The sequence below is a fragment of the Canis lupus genome, chromosome 9 (genome assembly GCF_048164855.1).
Source record: "Canis lupus baileyi chromosome 9, mCanLup2.hap1, whole genome shotgun sequence".
Classification (NCBI taxonomy): Eukaryota; Metazoa; Chordata; class Mammalia; order Carnivora; family Canidae; genus Canis; species Canis lupus.
In genome coordinates this window covers 19111182-19129547 of record NC_132846.1, presented here as the reverse complement: position 1 = coordinate 19129547, position 18366 = coordinate 19111182, and the positions used below count along the sequence as shown (strand labels likewise).

The following is an 18366-nucleotide window of genomic DNA, read 5'->3' as shown; positions in this document are numbered from 1 at the left end:
GTAGTAGAAGAAGAAAATGGCACCTGCCAGATCCCTCATTTTCAAAGAACAAGTTCCAAAATCAGTATGAACAAATCTGTCTCCTGTTTGCCCTAGATGCTGCCATTTTATGTTGCCTCTCTGCACAGGCTGTTGTCTCTTTAAAGGCAGTGACCCAGCTTTCGCTCATGCTTCTTGCTTGTAAACATGCAACAGGGTGAGCTCAGGGTCCTCCAATTCTACCACCACCTCAAATTCTCTTTTAGTACAATATTTTGATATCTTGCTCATAGAATTAACAAGATTAAGGTTATGGAAGAGTTCAGTATCCCCTTGACCTTACAATTTGTCAAGCATTTGGGCATGGCACACAGGCCCTATGGTGATCACCCCCCATACTGTATGGAAGAAGGTTTCCGGTTTCTGTGATTTGTCCTGCATAACTGACAACCCCAACCTGCACATACACAGGCAGGCTAAAGAATGTTGTTTATGAAACTTGTGCTGCATGAGTGACCTTGGGAACCTGGTTGGTTGACACTGGCTGGCCTCCAGGTCAGAATTGGCCCTTCTGGTCTGGATGCTAAAAGCTATAAATTTTGCTTTGCATCCCCTCTGGCTCTAGGCTGGGCCGGCCCCCTAGAATGGAAACTGAGAAGGGAAGCAAGCACATGTATAGCCCAGGGTCCTTGAAGATGTAAAGACATGATAACATAGAAATGCAGTTCACTCCAAACTATACATAGGTAAACAAATATTTAACTTCAGACCCCATCATCTGACCTATAAATATAGCCCTTATGGGCATGGTCAGTTGGAAATCTTACCTGAGGTGATGATGCTCTGTCCAGGCCTCTTATTTGGGACTCCAGCCTAGCTGTCTGCACAAGACTTCCCCAGCTAATGAGGCTGGATGTTGTAGGTACCCAATTTGATGTAACTGTCTTATTCTCCTTAATTGCTTACAATTGCCTTCATTTATACACAGATATCCCTTTTCTTCTGTTTCTATTAGATTTTTATAATATCAGTAAAGTGTTTTTTTCCCTTAAAAACTGAGAGCAGTATGAAACTAAAGATTCATAGCTGCCATGAATCTTTTCTTTAAAACACTCCCTCCAAAGACTGTCTACTGTCTAATGTTCACACCTTTGTGGAATCCCCTCTTCTTCAGTGCAAAAGAGACCTGTGACTTGCTTCTAACAAATAGAACACAGCAAAAGTGATGGGATGTAACTTCCATTTTACATTACATCACAAAATACTACACCTTAGCAGACTGAAGTGAGAGATTCTCTTTGCTGTCTAGTAAAGCAAGCAGCCATGCTGAGGAAGCCATGTGTCAAGGAACTATGGGAGGCCAGCAGACAACAGCCAGTAAGAAGCCTGGGTCTTCAGTAATAGATCCTCAAGGGAATGAATACTTCAACTTGAACGAGTACAGAAGTAAATTCTTTCCTACTTGAATCTCCAGATGAGAATGCAGCCCAAAAAATAAATATAAAAAAATAAAAAAAGAGAATACAGCCCAACCAAGACCTTAATTATAGCCTGTGAGACCATGGACAGAGACCCAAACTGCTAAGCCATCCCAAACTCCTGACCCATTGAAGTTATGAGATAATAAATGTGTATCATATTAAGCAAAGTCTGTGTAATTTATTATTCAGAATAGAAAACTAATGCACAGGATTAGAAATAAAGACAGAAAAAAAAGAAAGAAAAAAACAGGAAAGGAAGGAAGGGTCAAAGATATGAAACTGTGTCTTACTGGAGACTGAAAAGCAGGAAAAATGTAGGATCCACTATAAAAGAAGGAATAGCTGGCCCACATATTGAACATGAATAATTGAAGAGATGCTACTGCTAGAAAGTGAGAGGTTTAATGGTATAATACAGAAAGTGTCATGAATTTTGTTTCTATTTAATAGTGGGGAGTAAGGGCACCTCGTTGACTCAGTCAGAAGAGCATGAGACTCTTACTTTCGGGCTCATGAGTTCAAGCTCCATGTTGGATATAGTGATTACATAAATAAATAAACAAACAAACTTAAAAAATAGTGGAGAGTAAATATATATTCAGTTTAGAACTCAACCAATAAACACTAGTAATGATGAAACCCTTCCTATGTGATAGTGCTGTGCTAAGCACTCTGTGTATCATCTCATTTCATCATCACAACAACTTATGAGGTAGGTAGTAGCATTATGGCTCCATTTCAGAGATAAGAAATATAAATGTCCAACCGTTTGTCCAAGACCATACAGCAAGTAACAGTACTCAAATTAAAGTCCAGCCTGCCTCATTCCCAGGTCTTAGCTACTAAGCATCACTACAGTGAGGAAAATGCAGATCAGGACAGAGAGTGCTGCATGGGAAAAGTGAGCAAGGACCACAAGGATAAAGATGAATGTAATAATGCAGAAGCAGAATCAAGGCAACAACCAGCCACTTCAGAAGTAAGAAGAAAGCAGGTATCAACATTTTGCAAGACAAAATGAATTAAACATTTTTCACAGTTTCAATGGGAAAAAAATTCATTCTAAAAAATATCTCTGCAAAAAAAGTTATATCCTCCAGCAGAAGATAGTGGCAAATTAGTGTGTAATACACAGAGGAAGATCAGAAGAGGATCAGCTAAATTTGGCCAATTAAGAAAATTTTAGGGGTACCTGGGTGGCTCAGTTAAGCAACTGACTCCTGATTTCAGTTCAGGTCATGAGCTCAGGGTTGTGAGATCGAGCCCCAAGTGGAGCCTGCATAAGATACTCTCTCTCCTTCTCCCTCTGCCCCATTTCCCCCATCCCTCTCTAAAAAACAAGAAAAAAGAAAATAAATTTGTAGTCAGACTCAAACAAAAACTATTTCTTTGGCAAAGGGTTTTCACCAAAAAACTGAGCACTTCTATCAAATGCCATTGTTCCACTTTCTATTTTGTGGTATTAAACTGCATGAACTGAAATAGTTATCCTTCCAGATTGGGGAATTAAGCATTGTCAACAAATTCTTTTGTTGCTTATTAAAGTTTTGAACTAAAAATCTCATCATATTGTTATAGATAGACCACTGGATTGGTAAGATCCTTACAATCAACATTCTGGTGATGAGGGTGAATGAAAACCTTTACTCAAGTCTGTTTTAATAAGGTTCATTTCTGCCCAAGTGAGTATACTTTATAAGACATGATATGATCCAAGAAGGTGAGTCAGAGTCAGCTACTAGTAATTCACGGATAAACACAGTAAGTCTGGTGGCAGATGATTCAGAGCAAAGCTTAAGATCAATAACCAGAGAAAATGGAAGACTATAGGGAGTAAGTAGGTGGGAAGCAGACTCAACTGTGAACCAGGAATGGAATCAGCCTGCTTGCCTTTGCTCCAGAGCTACTTGATCATAGGACAGCTGGCCAAGCTGGACATCCACGCACAGCAGCTCTGTCTCCTGTCCTTCCCTCAACAAATTAGAATTTCTAAGAATACCGTTCTTAGCTATCTCACCAATATAGCTGGATATTTATCCCTTAAAATGTGGTACATGATATCCACGGAATGCCTACCCTGAAAACAAAGTAAGAGCTTCAAGCCTTCTTGGTACATCCTGTTTATATTTCCACATTTATATGTCCACATTTCTCTTGGACAAAAAACAAACATTGCTGAGGCATTTAAGTAGTTCCAGTGGCATGGGATCCATCATCAAAAGGATTCTTTCCAGACTGTCAAGCATTTATTGATTTCTGGGCCTATGTAGTATATGATAAAAGACTCCTCTTTCCACAGACAGTTTGCCTCATTGTGTTGGAACAGTTCTAAGCTATTTAATGCTAGAGGAGTAGCTGCATGTAACTGGTCAGGACTTCGGATTTACCCTCTGGATGTGAAATGGTTGGTCAGGAGAAAACTTGTCTCAGAAATGTGGTATCAGAGGTTGTATAATGCCACTAAGGTACCCTAACTACAGCCATGCCAGCTAAAACTATATCATATTCTAACAGAATCTATATGAGCTTTGTTCTTTCCTTGCTCCTGTCTAGGATCAATTACTGCTCATTTTGGCCTCCAACCTGGTTTTGCTACCAGGACTTTTGATGTGTTCTCATCCCACTATTTCATTTTTCGTTTCTAACTCAGCTGTTCCCCTTGTAACTGGGGTTCCCCTTTGTAATCTGTTCCAAACTCAGCCCTGCCCATACTGCTTTAGTGAAACTTCTCACTTCAAAGGTCACTGATTATATCTTTATAATATAAAATATAATAAAAAGTTTTCTTAATATGCCTGTTTGCAGGCTGACACAAATGACATTTCCTCCTTCTTTAAACTCTCTATTTCCATTATACCATTGCTCCTCTCTGTTTTTTTTTTCTACTCCTACTTCTCCTGCTTATTTTTCTCCCCCATGTGTTCCTCTGATTATCAATTAAATGTCTCCCCAAGAGCTCCAAACTCAGTCCTCACCCCATGACCCTTGGGGTCTGGCACCTATGCCTATGACATCAGCTTTACAGAATAATTCTGGTCTATATGTCTTGCTCAAAACATTGAAATGAGTTGCCTAATAGACGTTTCTTCTTGGATAACCAATGAGAATCTCAACTTCCACATGCCAAAATGTGAAATATCTATTTCCCAAAATCAGATCTCACTTCTGTATCCTCACTGAATGGTCACATTAAGGACTCAAATATCCAAGCCAAGCATGAGCATTTGTTCTTTTCTGTCACTTACTTTGTCAATCAAGGTCCAAGTCCCATATGGTCTGCCTCACTTTCATCTTCTTTCCGAGATTTCAGCAGTAGCTTCTCATAGACTGCCTTGCCTCCAATCTTACCTTCTTCAAATCCATTTTCCATTCTTGTGCCAAAATAATCTTTCTAAAATACAAATTTTATCAAGTTAATTCCTTGCATAAAATCCTAAAATGGTTCCCTCTAGCTTTCAGAAAGTGGTTGAAAGTCCTTTGAACCCAAGACTCATAATTATTTACTCCTGCCCACTTTTTTCACTCCATCTCCTAGAATGCCCCAAATAGGATCGTCTTTTCAGGTCTACAGACTATTTGTAAGTGTCTTTAAATCTCTACCAAGAATGGACTCTCTCATCCCACAACACTCTTTTTTTATAGCTACTTCCAACTCATCTTCAAAACACTGCTCAAATATCACCATTTTCAGGAAATCATTTCTCATTTATCCCTCCATTTCCAGGTCAGATTTAGTTCCCTTTTGTGTACTCTATCCGAGCATTTATGGTTCCAATGTACTAGACTATGAAGTTCCTAAAAACCAGAACTTATTCATCGATCTGTTCCTAGCATTCAACATAACGTCTGGGATGGAACAGGCATTCAATAAACATATTTTCAAAAAGAAAGAGAAAGAGGGGAGAAGGGAGCCTAGGTAAGTTTGAAAACCTATTTTAGAAACTGGATAGTTTCCACTGATTAATGGAAGACAAATATAGCTGGATAGTTAGTGGCCTAACTGTGCCCCACCTAACTTAAGCAAATTTTGGTGCTGCTAGACATCAACTAATAAAATGAAACCTAACCTCTAGAAAATCAGTCTAGCACCATCTGATAAAAATAGCCTCCAGCACCCTTCAAGCACTTGATAAAAATGGTCCCAAGATAGCACAAATCCTGTTCTAGCCACATTACCTTATAAGAGATTATTAACAATAAGAAAATAAGCAACCAAAAGGGCCTAAGGAGGGGTTCTGGAATTCAAATAAAAGAAGCACTGTAAGGGAAATTCATGGGGTCATTTTATCCAAATTAATTCTAAAGTTAAATCTGTCTCATTATTTACTAACACTACAGATGGATATTCTAAATTTATTGTGGTAAGTATTGTCAATTATCTTTGCAGGAATATTTGTATGAGTATATACATTTTTGTGTCTGTATGTCTGTTTATTATTAGAGTAGTTCTGTTAATTATAGAGTCATTAAGGATCTATGATTAATAGATATTGAAAATTAAACAATGTCCCCTTTTGTAGTTTGTCCTAAAACTTCCTTGCCAAAGCTTTGCATATATAGATAATATCAGCCTTTTCATTTCATTCCCATTTTCTAACCGAATAGATTGCCCTGAATTCCTTGCCAGTAACTCAACACAACCAGAAAGGCACTTATCTTTCTCCTCTTCCTTAAATAGATTTCACCAACTGATTCCTCTGCTTCTATTATGTTCTTAACCTTTTTACAATACTCCAGCCTCCAAATACCAAAATTATCTTTAAACTCTCCCTTTGCAACAGTACTAGTATATATACATATATATGGTTTTGTGTGTGTGTGTATATATATATGTGAATATATGTGAATATATATATATATTCAACCAAATACCCAGTACTATCAAATATAATTCTAAAATTCATCTTAAATTTGTCACATTCTTTGTTTCTATTGACGTCATCAGAGTTCAAGCCTGTTTCTAATCTATACAATGTTTTCTCATCTGTACTATTGTCTAATAGTATAATCTATGCCACTTTCTAATCTACACTACTGCAATAGCCTCCTAACTTCTAACCTTTTGTCCTTTTCCACTTCATTCGAAGTTACACATTGCCAAAACACTCTTCTCAAACCTGTGCTTACAAAGTGCAGTTCTAAATGTGTTACTCCATGACAACTGTAAGAATATCAAAAAAAGATAAAATGTCACAATTCAAAAAATTTTTGAGACTCACAACTGCTTACTTTGTAAAACCCAAGTGCCTTGTCATGGCATTCAAGTATTACAGGACCTGAAATTATTAAAAAGGAACTTAAATAGCACCTTAAAGAAAGCTCTCTAAACCCTCTCCCCTTTCCTGTCTCACATTTTTATCATGTTTAACATGCCTTACACTCCAGTAAGATTAAAATTATTATTGTTCATTTGACATTTATGCCTCCATGACTATTCTCGAGTTGTTTCCTTTTCCTGGAGTCCCTTCCTCTGAAATCTGTGTCAGAATGTACTCATCTTTCTAAGTTCCACGTCAAACGTCCCATCTTTCATAAATGGTTCCCTGATCCTCACAAATTAAAAATCATCTCTCCTTTACAGATGGTCAACAGACACGTGAAAAGATGCTCAACATCACTAATAATCAGGACAATGCAAATCTAAACTACAATGAGATATCACCTCACACCTGTCAGAATGGCTAAAATCAAAAACACAAGAAGCAACCAAAAGGAACCCTTGTGCACTGTTGGATGGAATGCAAACTGGTGTTGCTACTGTGGAAAACAGTAATATTAACAATAGAATTACCATATGATCCAGTAATTCCACTGTTGGGCATCATCCCAAAGAAAACAAAAGCACTAATTCGAAAAGATACATGCACCGCTGTTTATTGCAGCATTATTTACAATAGACAAATTATGGAAGTAGCCCAAGTGTCCACTAATAGATGAATGGATAAAGAAGATGTGGTATACACACACACACACACACACACGCATGCATGCACACACACAATGGCATATTATTCAACCATATAAAAGAATGAAATCTTGGGACTCAGTGGTTGAGCATCTGCCTTTGACTCAGGTCATGGTTTCAGGGTCCTGGGATCGAGTCCCGCATCACACTCCCTGAAGAAAACCTGCTTCTCCCTCTGCCTATGTCTCTGCCTCTCTCTGTGTGTCTCTCATGAATAAATAAATAAAATCTTTAAAAAAATAAGATTGGCAAGAATGAAATCTTGCTATTTGCAACACTATGGATGGACCTAGAAGGTCTAATGCTAAGTGAAATAAGTGAGTTACAGAAAGACAAATACCATATGATTTCACTCATATGTGGAATATAAGAAACAAAACAAATGAACAAAGGAAAAAAGAGACAAACTGAAAAAGACTTAATTATAGAAAGCAGAGGGAAGGTGGGGATGGGTGAAAAAAGTGAAGGGGATTAAGAGTACACATATCATAATGAACACTAAGTAATGTATAGAATTGTTTTTGTTTGGGGTTTTTTTTTTTTTTGGTCTTTTATTTTTATTTTTATTTTTTTTTGTATTTTTTTTATTGGAGTTCGATTTGCCAACATATAGTGTAACACCTAGTGTTTTGGGGGTTTTTTAAGTGTTTTCTAGGGTTTTAATTTTTATTTGAATTCAATTTGCCAGCATATAGTACATCATTAGTTTCAGATGTAAGTTTTTATTAATTTATTAGTTGCATATAACATCCAGTGCTCATCATATCACGTTCCCTCCTTAATGCTCTTCATCCAGTTACCCCATCCCCCCACCTGCCTCCCCTCCAGCAATCCTCCGTTTGCTTCCCAGAGTTAGGAGTCCTCTTGGTTTGTCTCCCCTTCTGATTTTTTCCCATTCAGTTTCCCCTCCTTCCTTTATGGTCCCTTGCACTATTTCTTATATTCCACATATGAGTGAACTGTTGAATCACTACATTATACGCCTGAAACTAATATAACACTGTATGTTAACTATACTGAAATTTTAAAAAATCTCCTCTCCTCTAAACTTTTACAACTCTATTTGAATATTTTCTTAAGGCACTAGAACATTCTGTCCTTTATTATAAATATCATGAATGTCTCCCATCACTGTCATTTGACTATGAAGGGTAGGGACTTCAGTTTATTTATTTGTATCCCCTATAAATACTTTTTCTGACCTTTAAGAAGAAGAAATCACTATCTATATGCTGCTTTCTGTTTTAAAAAAAAAAGTGTTGATAGAAGGTAAATTACAACATTGCAAATGAGATTTCACCTTTTAATTACCAACCACTAGCACTTTTGGGGGAAAGAACTGTTTTCAACACTAGATCTACATCAAGTAGGAAACAATGTCAGACTATTAAGCAATTTTATTCAATAAAAATTCATAAAACATCTACTATGTGCAAGAGGCATTATGCCAGTAGCTTTGAAAATACAAAGATACAACCCTATTCATTAATAATAACAGACTAATGAAATAACACAAAATTTTACATAACTATAACACTAGTATAAGTGCTATATGAGGAAAAAACTGCTGTGAAGATTTAACTACACGCACAACTAAGGGAGGAATTTCTACAGCAGAGTCAGAAGCATATGGAGTTAGAAGTCATTCAGTATGGTTTGTATCCTATGGTTTGGATCTTATATGTGGGGCAGCTGTTGGCAAAATATTTAACTGCTTTAGGTCTCATATTTCTCATCTGTAAAATGGGAATAATACCTACATTTAGCTAACATTCCTAAAACAGAGTAAGTGCTCAAAAAATGACATCTTCCCTCCTCCATTCCTACAGGTCTAAAAAGAGCTCATGACCTTCTTAACCTCACAGGTCTGGGTTGACTAGTGCAAAGAATCAAATTTGAAATGTTCTACATCCTCTCCCCACTGTTCAAAATGACATCGCTAGGAGAAGGTAAAATGAAATCAGCAGTAATTAAAGCCAGAGTTCTGAGGCTATAGTATAGCAAGGGTTGAATTACTGAAAAGACTGCAAATCTCTTTTTGTAGATGATGATTTCAACTTGGGGTAGTAAAATCAAGTGCCATTAATCTAGCATATCAGAGTCAGTTCTATTCAGTTTCTCATGATGATTAATAATTGAGGCCATATCTCACAGTTACAAATATGCTTCAACCCTGAAATGTTCCCAATAAATTTACCATCTTTCTCAAATGGATGTTTTACTGTCAGAACATAGTTTCTTATCCTGTTATATTGGCATTGAGCAAGACAGGCTTAAGCTTTTACTGGTAAAAGCACCAAGATAGTTGTTTTATAAGGCTTTAGCATGCCATCATTTCAAAAGTCCATTTTTATTTTTTAAAGATTTTATTTATTTATTCATGAGAGACACAGAGAGGCAGAGACATGGGCAGAGGGAGAAGCAGGCTCCCTGTGGGGAGCCCGATGTGAGACTTGATCACAGGATCCCGGGATCACGACCTGAGCCAGACAGACACTCAACCACTGAGTCACTCAGGTGCCCCACGAAGGTCCATTTTTAATAAGAAGTATAAGTCTTCCTGCTCCCAGCTTCCCAGCTCCTCTGGACCCCTTTACTGATACAAACTTTTCCAAGTGGAGGAGAACCAGGCATTCCCTAAACTGCTAACCTTATAAACCCAAGTTGATATCAAACTCAATTACAAATATAACTACCTTTTCAAGTCTGTTGCTTTTATCAATATCCTGGCCTTAAGGTCTACAGCAAACCTAACCCAGGCTGGATTCTGAGTGAGCATCAAAGAGTCATTTGAAATCCACTGTTCCTCCAGCGGAGGAAAAAAAAAAAAAAAAAAACAAGGAAACCTGGATTCTATATCTTAATTTGCTCTCAACTGCCTGATTACCCACCATCAAAGTACCAACTCAATTTGATTCAACACTCATTTATCAAACTCCTATATATCCCAGGACTCTGCTAAGTATTAAGTATAAAAAAACAAATACGATCAGGTATGATTTTAAGTTGTTTTAAAACCGAATGTTTGTAAAACAGAAGTAGACAAGTTATGTTACAGATTTTCTTCTTAAAGTAAAATAAAATAAGACTGTATATCGAGATGAAGAGTAGCTTCAGAGAGGTCATCAAGGAAAAACCCCTGAGAAAAAAAAGCATGTGCTCTCTGCCCATGTTGTCCAGACCAATGAGCCAGGTCACCCACTTGAGCTCATCACCATCTTTTATTATCTAGGCAGTGCACTTCTATGCCCTGTTCCAAACATAATACAACAATGTGGTCCCTGCCCTCGAGGCTAACAATTCAGACTCAAGAGATAGCTTGTTCTGACAATTCCTAAATAAGCTTCAAATGTACAAGAGAGAAGCCAAATCAAAGGAAACAGCATCAGACATGTAGTAAATATATTATGACTAACTGACCTAACTCATGATGTATAGAAATCATTTTTCTTCCAAAGATAACAATGTACTTGTAGTCACCACTGTACCAAAACAAGTTGTTTGATAAATCAGTGTATTCCAAATGGTCATATGGTTCAAACATAATATGATTTTAAATAATTTAAAAATATTTCTAGTCTCTAAGAGAATCTACATACTTTTAGATGAGACTTGCACACCATCTTTTTTTTAAGATTTATTTATTTATTTATGATAGACATAAAGAGAGAGAGAGAGGCAGAGACACAGGAGGAGGGAGAAACAGGCTACATGCCTGGAGCCTGATGTGGGACTCAATCCCAGGACTCCAGGATCGTGCCTGGGCCAAAGGCAGGCACTAAACTGCTGAGCCACCCAGGGATCCCCACACACCATCTTTAAAACACTTTCATAGTAGGAATGTTTTAATCTTATAATTTCACAATACTCAACGAGATGATCAGCATCACTCCAAAGTTTTGCAGCAAAACAGGAGAGAGCCATTGCTTGAGGACTTTAGTAAAAGGCAGATTATAGTGCAGATTATACTCAGTGCTTATTACATGATACATTGAATTAAGTAAGAAACTTAAACCACGGAGAGAATTCTAGGTCTGACTTCTAGTTTCCTAGACTTCAAATGTAGAACTTATAATCCTTGCCAGTGTCAATTCATCTTCCAACTTGAAGTTAGATTACAAGAAAAGCATTAATCCAAAATATAGAATTGTACTGGGGTTATTACATTTTCATTACAAGCTGGTCAAAGGTGCTTGCTGATCTACAAGCCCCACTCACAACTATGCCCTGGGCAAAAAATCTCTGGCTCTGAAAGCCTCCCATGGAAGTCATCTTTTCCATCCTACTTTCTTCTAGCAATTTTAAATAACAAAGCCAAACCTATCTAGAAGATTGGCAGTGTAAGTGCCAAGAGTGTGGACTCTGAACCCAGAAGATGGGGAGGTGGGCACCCCAACTCTACAACTTCCTAGCTGTGAGACCTGGGACAACAACAGATGGAACGAGCTAGAGGACTCTCTGTGCCTTAGTTTTCTCATTCCCCCAAATAAGAATAATAGCATACACCTAGATTGTCATAAAACATATACATTATTATATATAAATCACTTAAATCAGTGTTTAGCACATTGTAAATGCTCAGAAAATGTGTTGGAAACATGAATGTTGTGGTAGGGAGTGATTTGGAGAAATAGTTGCATATGTCAGCTGCCTCTATCTCACAAACACACATTACTTGATAATGACTTCACCTCCAATTTAAGACTGCTACAAAAATATTAAGAGCATGGATTATTGTTCAGGAAGCTATTTGTACTAGTAAAAATGTATTATAGATAACAAAGTACACATAGCTGAATACATGCTCATTTCATTTCTGAATTCTATCTAAGAGTTTAGCAGAGAGTATTTTAGCTAAAATAGTGAAGCAGTTAGGAGGCAGAGAAAGTAACAAAAATAAATCATATGTAATTCTATGAAGTATTGGGGCCCAGAGAACAGAGAAAGTGGGATGTCACAGGACTGATAAGGAACCTACCCACTCTGACTGTAAAGTCTGATAGTTGAGAGTCATATTCTCAACTTAAGACTATTGATTTCCATGTCATAAATATACCTTTTTATACAAATAAAAACTGTAAAGATGTCATGCCAAGAGGTACCAAGTGTAAAGTTCACGTTCTACCATGGTTTTCACGAGAGGAACCTCCATAATCCACTTACTTCACACCCCAACCAGGTTAACTCTGAAATCGCATCATATTCTCCATCGTTTGAATGTCTAGTTCTAAAGATGAAAAGTGAGTGGAGCAGAAAACTGGTAATTCAACTCCACTAGCCTGTTGGTAAAGGAGTAGGGACAGTCAGGGAGTTACCACTAAGGGAGAGTTGATAAGGCTTTGGAAAGAAGAAGAGAAGAGGAGGGGGAGGGAAGGGGAGGAAAGAGAAAGACACACAAAGACAAAGGTAAAGAATAAGGCTTTGAAATTCAAATTTAATACAAATTTTAAAACAACTGTTAAAAATGTCAGGTAAAGTATTACTGTGCCAATCGGTAAATACAATACTTCAGTATTATTTCTAAGTGTAGATACTACAAATCCTACCCTTTTATGTTTCCAAAAGCAATTCAAAGCCTGTACTCAACAGGCTATTGAGAAACATTTGGCTATTAGTGATTTTGGTGAATATATATATATATATATATATATATATATATGAATAATTTATGTACACCTTACACACATTATATTGGTGTTGAGTACTTCAAATGCATCAACTCTAATCTTCACAACAACCCTAAGAAATGTAAGTAGCATTATTCTCTCTTTATAAAGAAACTGTATTTATGAGAGGCTAATTTCTGGACCAAGGTAACACAGATTAAAAGTGGCAAGTCCAAATTTCAAACCAAAGTTGATACTAAAGGTGCAATGTATTCAAAACATACTATCCTGGGACAGGCCACAGAAATAATGCATCCCTAAATACCTGAGTTCCTACCCGTGAATAAAGTGCCCTATCTCTAAATAGTTCTTCAGGACACTTGCTGAGTTAAGTAATACATGAAACAGGCACCAAAAACCATATTCCAATTCATCCATGATGAAATTTATTCCATAAATTCTGAATAGCGGTGCCTGGTGGCTCAGTCGGTTAAGCATCTGCCTGCCTTCTACTCGGGTCTTGATCTCAGGGTCCTAGAATCAAACCCCATTGAGGCTCCCTGCTTGGCAGGGAATCTGCCTCTTCCTCTGCCTCTGCCCCTGCCCCTCCTCTGCTTATGCTCACTCTCTCTAATAAATAAATGCAATCTTAAAAAATATTCTGAATATATGCCTTATGATTAATTTGACTATTGTACCAGTTTGAAGTGCTGACACATTAGAACAAAGAACAGTGTCCCAAGGGCACATCTCCTTCCTTTCAAGGCTTACGTCACCACTATCATTAATCATATTTTCAATAAATAAACAAGATAAATTCCAAAATATAAATTGTCCTTTTTCACTTATTCTAACAGCTCTTATCTAATCATATACATGTTCACAGGCTTATCCTCAAATTTTTAGATTGTCATTAAATTCCTTGAATTGTTAATCAGTTATCACAGATTCTATATGTGAATTACATTTTCATTACTGTTCTGGGATTATAAAAATCTTAATTTCCCAAAACATGTTCAATATATACTTTCATTTTAGTTCTAGAAAATAAAATATGATGCATTTTTATAAAAACATGCAACATAGGGGCAGCCCGGGGGGCTCAACAGTTTAGCACCGCCTTCGGCCCAGGGCATGATCCTGAGGACCTGGGATCAAGTCCCACATCGGGCTCCCTGCGTGGAGCCTACTTCTCCCTCTGCCTCTCTCTCTCTGTCTCTCTCATAAATAAATAGATAAAATCTTAAAAAAAAAAAAACATGCAATATATATACAAACCATAAATGCTACCAAAATTACTTCCTGATAAGATTTTTATAAGAGAAATAAAAAGCAATATTCTCTGAGTATCTTATTTCAGCGCTTCCTATTAAATCATAGAATTTTATCAATGGAAAGCACATTAGGAATAGTTTATCCAAGTTCTTTATTTCATAGACCAAGAAAAAATGCTCAAGAATATAATGGTAAAGATTCAGCTTTCTGAGTAACAGAAGACAGCAATATTAGATTTTGTGGGGAAAAAAAATCTTCAGAGATTTTAATTGTACTATCACTATTTCTTGCTGCATTTCTGCTTGAGTACATGACATGATTGGTCATTTGAAGTAAAATCAAGACAAATTTATCTTCAAGGTGAATAATACCTCAACCTGAATCAGAGATTATTATAGAAGCTATTATTTTATCAACTTATAATATTTAATTAATGAACCTAGGCATATAAAATGTAATTAAGTATATTCTTTATAAGCTATACATGCAAGATGTACAGTCATAACCTTAATAAATATAAAATTCAAAACAGAAGTTTAGCATATGTGAACTTGTTTAACCTATTAGAGCTCTCAAATAAAATGAAAAATGTCATTAACTATGAACAAACCCCCCCAAAAAATGAGGTTAAGGTAATGGAATAGCAACAGTGACATCTGCTGTCTATTTTTATAGTTGCCTTTACACTTCAAATCTATTTTCTTCTATATTTGTCAGTCACATCTGTAACGAAAGAAATGCTTTGATGACTGAGCACATTGTCTACTCTAGTGATTTGCTTCCAGAGAATCTGAAGCAAACTACTTTGAATATATGATCTGTGTCACAGATCTTTTAATACACATAATCTGATGAGAGATATCACAAAAATTTAGAGTGTATAATAATGGTATTCATGAGTTATTGACAGGTTAATAGTCATATTGCTACTGTTCTTTATGTTCCACTAGTAATATTTTTAAAAATAATAAAATAAAATGGTTTTACCTTTAATTTCTATGATACAAAGCACAATGCACAATGCATGAAATTACAGCATTTAGATTCCTTCATGGGAGAACAGAAATGCAAAATTTAGACCTAGCAATCCTTAGGTTGCTTCCACCACCACTAGTAGCAGTCCTACAAATGGGAGAGGTAGGCAGCAGGGTATGCATCCCTCCTGGATATGCAATTTCTCAGGCCCCACCTCAGGACTGCTGAAATACCACAATCACACTCACTTGCTTGATTAATGAATTTTTCATAAGTTCTTACCTGTTCTACAATATTCATTTTCACTCTAGAAGATTAAGATATTGAGCCATTAATGACAAGTAGCTCCCTGGAGGGAGGAAGTTAATCAGATAGATGTTCTTTTTGACAGCCAACTGGTGAGCGTTTTAGTTGAAGAAGAGGGGAAAATGGCTTTGTCTATGGAATGCTGGCCCAAGAAGCAGGCAGACTGTGGAGAAAACTGAGTAGTAAGAGTTTAAGAATATTTAGTGCTTGATCAAGGTCAGGGGGAAAGAACACACAGAAAGAAGATAACACTATAGACAGACCTTTACAATTTTGTTCAGTTCACAGAATGCCCATAAGACAATCTTTACATGGATATGAAGTAGTGAAAGTATTATTATGAAATAAATAAGAAGGAAAGAACTAAGAAGATTCCTTAGCTCTTAAACGAGTGATGCAAGACCAGAAAATCACAGGCAAAAAATAAGTGTCCCAAGTATATTTGTCTTATTTGGGTAGAGGACAGCTGAATTTTCCTATTTGTTATAAGAAGGAAAAGGTACTCCTCAGTCTAAGGTGTGACAAATGACATCCTTCTATTGACAGCACTCACCACAAAACAGAATCTGTGGAAGCTGATCTCAAAGTTTTGCATAAGTGAAAACAAAGGTTATTGGTTAGATAAAAGAAAATCCATTTTTAAGATGACAGTATAAAAAATCCTCTAATGGCAAGAAGCCGTTTTCATTCTAAGGAAAAGTGAAATTCAAGAGCTCATATGGGAAAAAGACATCATTTGCTCTGTTTATTCTTGCCTGAACAGACACATTCTAAATTGGCCATCAGTGAAGAATAGGATAAACATTCAGGAGCAAATGTGCCTACGCTTTTAGTCCTGACATTTGAAGAAAATTTATAAAGAAATTTTATATAAAAATAAATATTTTCAGACACGCAATAAAGGCAGTGTATTTTAGGGATCAAAGGTCATGATGAATATCCCAAGCCATTGAAGTAATTTTTTAATGAAATCATAATTTGATCATTTAACCTCTAGAAACAGCATCAAGCAATGATCAAAATGGTCACTGGAGTGTACACTGGATATACAAAGATAGGTAAGTCATGGACTCCGCACCACAGAAGTTTCAATACACAAATAGCACATAAACATAAGCGAAAGAAAAAATTATTCTTGCCTGAGATTTTCCAGGCCTGCATCATTAGTTTAAGAGTTAAAAAAAAAAAAAAAAAAAAAACTCTGGGGTGTCTGGGTTGCTCAGTGGTTAAGCATCTGCCTTTGGCTCAGGGTATGATCCCATGGTCCCGGGATCGAGTCCCACATCAGGCTCCCTGCATGCAGCCTATTTCTGTCTCTGCCTCTGTCTCTGCCCCTGTGTGTGTGTGTGTGTGTGTGTGTGTGTGTGTGTGTGTCTTTCATAAATAAATAAATAACATCTTTTTAAAAAATAAGAGCTAAAAAAACTTCTTGGTTCTTTGCCTTTCATTGTTTCATTCTTTGTCACAATTACTCATTACAAATGTAAAAAGATTGTTTTATGGGAATTTTGGGTACCAGGTAAACATCAAAGTCAGTTTTCTTTGGAGATATTAGGAAGGCTCTATTCTGTAAGAAAATGGGCTGCATCTTTGAAAATGAGAAGGCATTCAAAATGTGGACAATAGGGAGACTGGCATCTTATGAAGAAAAAGAGGTGAGAGGAAGAGCCCTAAAACAAGATGGCATGTTAGAGAAATCCAGTTCAATATGGCTGAGAATGGCCGTGAAGAAGAAAGGGATGAGAGATGGAGCTGATGGAGAAGTAGGAGTCAGATACTGGAAGAGTGAGTATGACATGGTTCAATTAAGGTCAACATCAACTTTATACCTGTTTCCTTTTGTTTTGTTTTGTTTTTCAGATAGAGACAGGAGAAACCTTCTCAACCATGCTTCTCACAAGTAAAGTAGTAGATTTCCCCCACATGATTTGGGAAAAAGAGGACAAGAATAAGCAATTTAAAAAACGAATCTTGATAAATCATTCCAAATAATTTAACAGTAAAATACATGAGAACATGAAAATGAGGATAGTATCCTCATAAATAGTAAAGGTTTTATCAGTTTAAATACCTTCTTTGTATATTTATTTACTGTGTCAGAAGTATACATCAGCAAGCTATAGCCTCAAGAACAATTAGGAAAATAAACCATTCAGTTGTCTTCAGTAAACATTCTTTCTAGACACACAGCTGGAAACGTCCTTTCATTCAGCACTTGCTCATTGGTGAAATAGTCTTAGTCCTTTCCCAAGAGCATGTGTGCCAAGATTTAATGGATCTGGACAGACATCTGCTTAGGGCTATGAAAGCCACCTGAACTGTGCAGAAAGCTTTTTGGTTCCAAGAGGAAAACCTTATAGGTTTTATTTTCTCACAACTGCATCTGCGATAGCAAGTGCCTCCTAAATCAAGAATTTAAGGGATCTTTACAAGAAAAGCTCATACCCAGAGTCTTGACAAAGAGTAACAAAGAAAGTAAGATATTGTTTCAAGACAGTGGTGGCTATGATTGAACTATCTCTTAAGTACCATGTGTCCTACAAGCTCTATAATACTACCTGGAATATCAAAACTTTGAAGAATAAAGGAAGAGCATAGTAAATATTAAAGAGATGGCAGTGAGGAAACCTGGACTCATAGCTAGGTCCTTTGGTATCTCTTAGTATCTTTCACTTAAACAAGTATACATATATTATACATAAAATAATCAAAAGGAGAGAACAAAAGGAAAATATATCAGGAAAAAAACTTAAGTGTACATGAGGCCCTCATTGCACTC

The 18366-nt window shown here is 36.6% G+C and overlaps 1 long non-coding RNA gene across 3 annotated transcripts in view; it reads right to left on the bottom strand.

Moving 5' to 3' along the window:
- The window catches only part of LOC140639875 (uncharacterized), a 102686-nt gene that overhangs the window by 53618 nt on the left and 30702 nt on the right, over positions 1-18366 (bottom strand). For 2 of the 3 annotated variants that reach the window (XR_012036522.1, XR_012036521.1), the window contains exon 2: positions 4706-4851. This is a non-coding gene — a long non-coding RNA (uncharacterized lncRNA). Of the gene's footprint in view, positions 1-4705; positions 4852-15563; positions 15763-18366 lie in introns of all 3 variants that reach the window. The other variant, XR_012036520.1, reaches the window with a different exon arrangement.